Source organism: Hyaena hyaena, unplaced genomic scaffold (assembly GCF_003009895.1).
Source record: "Hyaena hyaena isolate Hyena2069 unplaced genomic scaffold, ASM300989v1 scaffold_551, whole genome shotgun sequence".
Lineage (NCBI taxonomy): Eukaryota > Metazoa > Chordata > Mammalia > Carnivora > Hyaenidae > Hyaena > Hyaena hyaena.
In genome coordinates this window covers 980410-987848 of record NW_024081183.1, presented here as the reverse complement: position 1 = coordinate 987848, position 7439 = coordinate 980410, and positions in this window count along the sequence as shown.

Below are 7439 nucleotides of genomic sequence, written 5' to 3'. Positions count from 1 at the left end.
AGTTATTATTATTGACATCTTTTTTTAAGTTTATTTATTTTGAGAGAAGAGTGAGAGAGCTGGGGAGGGGCAGAGAGAGAGAGAGAGAGGAAGAGAGAGAATCCCAAGCAGGTTCCAGAGTCCGACGAAAGGCTCGATCCCACAAATCTCAAGATCACGACCTGAGCCGAAACCAAGAGTCTGACGCTCAACCGACTGAGCCACCCAGGCACCCTAGCATCTTGAATTTAACCAAAAAAGGAAAAATGTAAGATTGGCTAGTGCCAGTGAAGAGTATAGCAAAGGACTGTATGATTTTTCCCACACCATCATGCCTGGGAGAAATAGTTGGATTTATGGTAACACAACCCTAGGACGTCGCAACGTTTCCAAAGCCAGGGGCCCTGGTTCTCCAGATGACTGAGTGGCCCTGGGTGAGGCTGTTGGTTAGAGCGAGGTCTTTCCCTGACTCGGGGGATGGAGAAGTGGTGGCAGGGTCCATCCTTGGATGCCCCTGTCCCAGGCTGTCACCTGTGGGTGTGCTCATTACACCGAGAGTGGCATATCACACTGACAAGGAATGCAGACAAGGAAGGGCAGGGAGCCTGCCCAGTGGCCCCTGGGAGCAGAGAGTCCCTGTGGAAGAGAAGCTGGGGAAGGACATCAGGGTCGGCCTGGGGGGACCTGAATACCGTAACCAAGTTACCCAAGGAGAGGAGCCACTTTGGGCCGCTAAGAATGGAGCTGGACTTGTGGGGTCAGAGACTGTCCCTTCAAATCCTGCTTACCCCCCCCCCTTAAATGTGAGGTCACAGATCAGTTGCTGAACCTCGCGGAGCCTCGCTTTACCCATCTGTAAAGACTGGGCAAGATATGAACCTCTTGGGGATGGGAGGGGTGGTGGCAGGGATTGGGTGAGTCTGCGTGTAGCACCGCCCCGTCGGCGGTGCCGAGGAAATGTTTGAGAATCTGAACTTGATACGTCTAGGCACTTAAGCCCCAAGACGTAAGCCCCTTCCTGGTAATCCGGAAGGATTGATAACTGCGCTCCGGAGGAAACATGCGAGGCTTTGGAATGATGGCGAGACTGGCATCGCTTCCCGAAATCCGGGTGCGACAGAGGCAGATGAAGATGCTTGGGGAGGGCGTTTCAGTGGGACAGAGCCCAGAGGTGGGACCGCACACGACACTCTGGCAGAACATCAGCTTCCCATTGCGCCCTGAGGAAAATTCAAACTCTTCCTTGCAGTGGCCATTCCTCAGGGACCCCCGCCCCCACACCTTCCGCCACCGCCCCTGCCCCTCCTCAGCAGCTGCCTCCTGGCTACACACCCTCTGTCATCACTCCCCATCCCCTTACCCTGCGTGCTTTTCCCCGGAGCACTTATCCCACTGTTCCATGCTGTATTATTCAGTCATCTGCACACCAATTTATGATCCGTCCACCCAAAGAGACTTGTAAGAGCTTTGACAGAGAGGGCCCAGTCTGCCTGTTCCCTGGAACAGCCCCGGCCCCATGGAGCAATGGCAGAGCTCAGTCGGGGCTCAGTAAATAGCGCTGAGTGGGTGGATGAATGAGCAGCGGAGAGTCCAGGCAGGCAGAAGGAGAGGACCCCTGGGGCGCAGTTGGGTAGGTTGAGGCCAGCCTGGGGAGGGCTGTGAAGCCCAGGCTGAGAAGTTGGGGTGACTTCTCAAGGAGAATCAGCAGAGCCTGTGACCAACCAGGTGTGGGGCTGGTCAGGTTTCCAGCCTGGGTGATTGGTGGTGTGGCGGGAGAGGTATCACCGACAGAAGTCACTTCATTTGTTTTTGGAGACTCTGATGTGTCTCTCTGAGGCCAAGCTCCAGCGGGCACAGGGGCACAGAGAGGAACGGCATGCCTGATCCTCTTGACAAGCTTCCCGTTCTAGTGGGGATTCGTGGAACAACAAGCATGCGACCAAGACCTTGAAAGGTGGGGAGGGTTTGAACGCTGAGAGATCTGGGACTGGACCCCACACCCCTCCCCCCCCCACCACCAAGTAATGACAGGGTGGCAGGAAAGGGTGGAGGGAGCTCGGGAAATGACAGAGAGGAGAGAGAAGAGAGGGCAGGGGATGCGGGCCTCCTCGGGGACCTGGGTGGAATTCTATCCTTTGCTTCCCTCTGGAGTCCCTGCAGGAGGAGCCGTGGCGGAGCTGCTTCCTACCTGAATGCCTCTCCCGTGGGCAAGGACGCACAGAAGGAGGGGGAAGTGCTCGACAAAGGGGCATTCTTCCAGCCACGCAGAATCAATGGAGGTTTGTTCGCCTGCTGTCTGGGGAGTCGCCAGGCAGGCTGGCAAGGGGACCTGGACAGCAGGGTGGGAGCGGGGAGCGCTGTTCTGGCCCCAGAGTGGCCACACCCAAGTCTTCCAGCAGCTTCAAAACAAACAAACAAACAAAAAAACAAAAAAACAACAACCGGGGTACGTTGAGGGTGGGCGTGCGTGCTTCCGGAGGACATCCAGGCCCATCTTCACCTGCAGGGGGTGCCCTTGGACTTTCCCACAGTCACTGGGTGAATTTGCCCAAGGGCCTCGATTATCCAGAGCAGCAGCAACATGGCTTCATGAAGCAGAAGACATGAGCCCAAATCCCAGCTCTGTGATCTCTCTCAGCCTCAGTTTCCTTATCTGAAAGATGGGACTAATAACACCCTCATCACAGGTAGGAATTACTGGGTGGATCCAAAGAGACGGTGATCAAAGTGCTTTGGAAACTGCATGGTGTCTGCACAGGTTAGGGAGGATGCCGAAGGACCGTGGTCGGTGGAGGACTCGGCAGAGGGGGTGTGAGCCTCAGCCCAGTGGAAGGGCCAGGCCCACGCAGACATGCCCCGCTGAATGCTCACTGCTTCGGGAAAAGACAGCAGCAGACAACCCACCTCTCTAGCCCCGTCATGTCTCCTTGAGCCACCAGCACGCATCCCATCTCTGATCGCTACTCCTTCTCTTCTACGCTTACCATTTATTTCAGACTGAATTTTCATAGGTTAGAAAGAAAGGCTACAGCCACTGCTGTGGAGAGCTCACTGTTTCAAGCACTGAGCCACCTGAGCCCAAAGGATCCCCATAGCAGCCTTATAAGCTGGGTCTAGTCACCATCCCCATTGTACAGATGAGGAAACCAAGGCTCAGAGTCGCAAATGAGCTTGGGTGATGTCCAACTAGAGAGTGTGTAAAACACACATCTTCAGACTCCCAGGCCAACGAATGCAGCTCCTCCCCAGCCTAAACGTTGCCCCTCACACCCTCCCACCTGCCACGTCCAGGGAGAGGGCCAGGCTCCCTCCCCGAGGCAGCCCATTTCACTGTCAGGGCACGAAAATCCACCCCTAGAGAGTAGCCTTGGCTCAGACTTGGGGTGCGACACCGGAGGGATGTGGCGACAGGAAGAGGGGGAAGGTCTCTGGCACGGGCCAGCGGGGTCCACGGAAGGTGCTGGGAGGGTGAGCCGAAGGTGGCCAAGGTGACCTTTACCTGGACCTCTACTTGCTACAGATGCGCCTGTCCAGGTGGCCTCCTCTACTGCCTTGCCAGAGGATGGGGCCCCTCTGAGGACCCCAAAACGAGACAGGAGGACATGAGGCTGGGTTCACCACGCTGACGAGCCTTGCTTTAACTCACGTCTGCTTTTCACCAAAGCCTTGAGAAGAAGACAGGAGACGGAGCCTCCCCCTCCTTTTACAAATGAAGACCCTGAGGCTGGGGAACGAGGTGGCATGCCCAAGAGCATTCGTCTGTCCAACATTGGCCGACACCCGATCAGCGCCACTCCTGGGACACGGCTGCATGTGGCCCAACCCGGGGCTGAAGCCAGGCCACCAGACCAGAGCCCGGAGCTTGCCCCGCGGAAGCAGATGATCTCTTAATCCTCCAGCCTTGCCTCTGTCACCACTGTCTCCCAATGCTGGAGACTGAGTTCATGTTTGATGACCTGGGGAGGGGAAAATGGCATCTGTGTTTACTAATGTCAGAAGGGATAGAAAAATCATCTCTGCAAGAGAGGACGAGTATTTCTTTACAGCCGCCCCAACCTCGACTAAGGAGAGAAAACGCCGAGGCTCCTAGAGACGGGCTTCTGTTGGGCGGGAGGGGTGATGTTTGCACAGGGGGATGGGCCGGGCCATCTTACATTGCTCTGCCCAGGACAGGGGGGCGGTGGGAAGACAGGGACCAGGGAGTTGGGGGCAGGCAGGGCTGACAGGGCAACAGGAGACGGGGAGCCAGCAGCCAAGAAGGAAATTCTGGGTAGGAAGGAGGAGTCTGATCAGCATCTGTGTAAATTGTGCTCTGTTAGGCACAATGCCAGCCTGTGTCCCCTCTTCTTTTTTTTTATTTTTTAATGTTTTATTTATTTCTGAGAGAGAGAGAGAGAGAGAGAGGCAGTGTGAACAGGGGAGGGGCAGAGAGAGAGGTAGATACAGAACCTGAAACAGGCTCCAGGCTCTGAGCTGTCAGCACAGAGCCCGACGCGGGGCTCGAACCCACGAACTGTTAGATCATGACCTGAGCCGAAGTCGGACGCTTAACCAACTGAGCCACCCAGGAGCCCCATGTGTCCCCTCTTCTGATAAGATCTTCAGTGACACTGGCTCTGCCTTCATGGGGTACCTGGATTGGCTTTGGGGGTCTTGGCTAAGCCGCTAGGCCCTCCTCAAGGGTAAGTGCGAGTTGCCAACAGAGGCTGCTCCCATGGGGCTCTCAAAACTGATCTCCATCTCCAGGTAATTGAAAAATGATTCAGTACGAAGCCGAAGAGAAAGACCTTTTGTCTCGCAACACAATGAATAATGGAAGTCCCGTTGTGTCGCATGAGTGATGGTCCAATGTGATACTCCCCGTCCACAAGACTGGAGCTTTTTGGTGGCAGGTTATTTTTTCCTCCTGGACCTGTTTTTTCTGGCTTCAGCCTCATCACCATGAGAGGCACCTCTCTCTGCTGACTCCCAACGACAGTGCCAGCCCAGGCCCTTCCAACTGCCCAGGCTCCTGCTGGTCACACACAAAGGGGCTTTGTGGGCTCCCGTGAGTTAAGCACCGATGCGTGATGGGGACGGAAAGAACTTGGTGACTAGGAGCACTGAGTCTTACCACGTCCTCATGCCAACAGCCATCGTCCCCTGCAGTGGGGGGATGTGTCAGGCAGGAGGCCATCGTCATACTTCAGTAACTGGGGGAAACCCTCTCAGGGTGTTAAAATTCCTTATCCGAATGGACTTTAAACTGCCTTGAGCACCTGCTGGCTGGACCAGCAGAAAGTCTAGGATCACCTGTTGCAGGCAGTGCCTTCTGTCCCCTGCTGCTCTGACCACTTTGGGTCGTTCAAGAATAGCCAGGGCTTCTAAGTTCCAAGAGAAATGGACATGCTTGACGCTTCCTTCCAAGATGGGGACAAGAGTCTCAAAGTCCAGAGGCTGTCATGTGATGCCACTGTCACTGGGGCCCTGATGCGCCACTCTCACTGCAGTGGCTCTTCCGTCCCTGCTCCGAACAGTGAGAGTCTGCGGGCACCACCTTCGCTGCACTAGGCAGGGCCTGGTCACCTCTTCGGCGCTTCCTCTTAGCGTCCCCGGTCATCCACTGTCAGAGCCAGCACTCCTGTTCTCAGTCCCAGGCCCCAAATATTCAGGTAACTCCTTTTAAAAGAGATTCTGGGGGCCCCTGGGTGGCTCAGTCAGTTAGGTATCCAACTCTTGGTTTCTGCTCGGGACATGACCTCACAGTTTGTGAGTTCTAGCCCCGCATCAGGCTCTGTGCTGACAGCATGGAGCCTGCTTGGGATGCTCTCTCTCTTTTTCTCTCTGCCCCTCTCCCTCCCTCTTTCTCTCTCTCTCTCAAAAATTTATTCATTCATTCATTCATTCATTCATTCATTCATTCTGAGATTCTGAGTTGCCCCTAAGCAGGGCCAGAACTTGGAAACTCAAAACAGTTCCCCTAGTGGGATGGGCTAGGGGTGAGTCCTGAAGGAAAGACCCTCCTTCCCACCTCACCCTGTGCAGGAAACACAAGAGGGAATGTTTGGCATCTTTCGTGCTAAAGTAGAAAACAAGCTTTCGGCAGCTCACCCCCACTTCTATGTTTATTAAAGAGAAGCCCTGTTTTTGTTGATGTTGTTCTTATGTTTTGTTTTGTTTTGTTTTGTTTTTGCGCATGATTCGTTGCCTTCCGATTTTTAGGAAGTTTTGTGAGATCTAAGAAAATGGGTGACCAGACGGTCATTCTCTGATAGGCACCCTGAGACAGAGCTTTGGGGGGAAAGTATTGTCCAATGACTGTTTCTGGAAAGTTATACTCTGCCCGCAAAATATCTTAGGCCATTCTATGTTTGTTTCTGGGTAACTGCGTGAATCTCTGTTCCTTTTTATCTGTCTTCCTCTTGCTATAAAGTTATAAAAATAAGTACCAAAGCCTTCTGATGTCAGAAATATTTCGTAAGAAGCCAAAGGTCTCTGTGTAGTCCAGAGCAGGAGCTCCTAACCTGAGGGCTATGTAATTCTGGAAGGTTTCTGAGTTAGCGCCAGGGATTAGTGCACAGCCATGCGTGCTGTGTGTTTATCACAGAGGCGTTGATGTCAGGCTGCCTGGGTTTGAATCAGCTGCAACGTTCTGTGTGAACTTAAGATGTATTACTTGAATTCTCTGAGTCTGGATTTGATCTTCTGTGAAGTAGGGATGATACTAAAAGCACCTAACTCATAGAATCATTAAAAGGATTAAAATAAATAATACATGTAAAGTGTTGAGCTGTGTACCTGACACAGTAAATGGTCAATAAGTGTTTATCATTATTATTAGTAGCATCACCGTTTATCGAATTATTTTCCAGGCACCATGCTGGACACATCTCCATTATCACAAATCCTCAAAACACCCCTGATTTGTCAAAATTGAGGTTCGATGACTTGCCCGATGCTAGACTGTTCCAGAACTTGTATTTTATACTGGTGTTCAAAACTAGCTCTATTTGGCTCAAAAGCCTGCTTTCTCTGAGTCGAATCAAGCTGTGCCTGGACAAAACTGCAGACTGATTATTAACACGTCTTGTGTACATAGGCACCCATTGCACACTCTTCAAAGTATTTCACCGCTAGCCCAGCACAGGGCTGATTATCTGAATGGGAGCTGCCCAACCCTGAGCTGAGGATGAAGGATGAGGAGGGCTCCAGTCCTGAGCCAAAGATCAACGCTTTAGTTGCTGGAAGGGGTCAAATCCACAAAACTGTCCCCAAATCCCTTTCCAAAGCCCATGCTCCCACCTTATGACAATCAGGCAATATTCTCTTTTTCTGGATAATATAGCAAAAATTATTCTTGGCATTCTCCTTTCTCATAAAATATCTCTCCCAGGGGTGAACCTTTGAACTGCCCTGCTGGACATGTCTTCCCTTGCAGCGAGATTATAACAGACTTCAGTCTGTACTCATAACTGAAATGT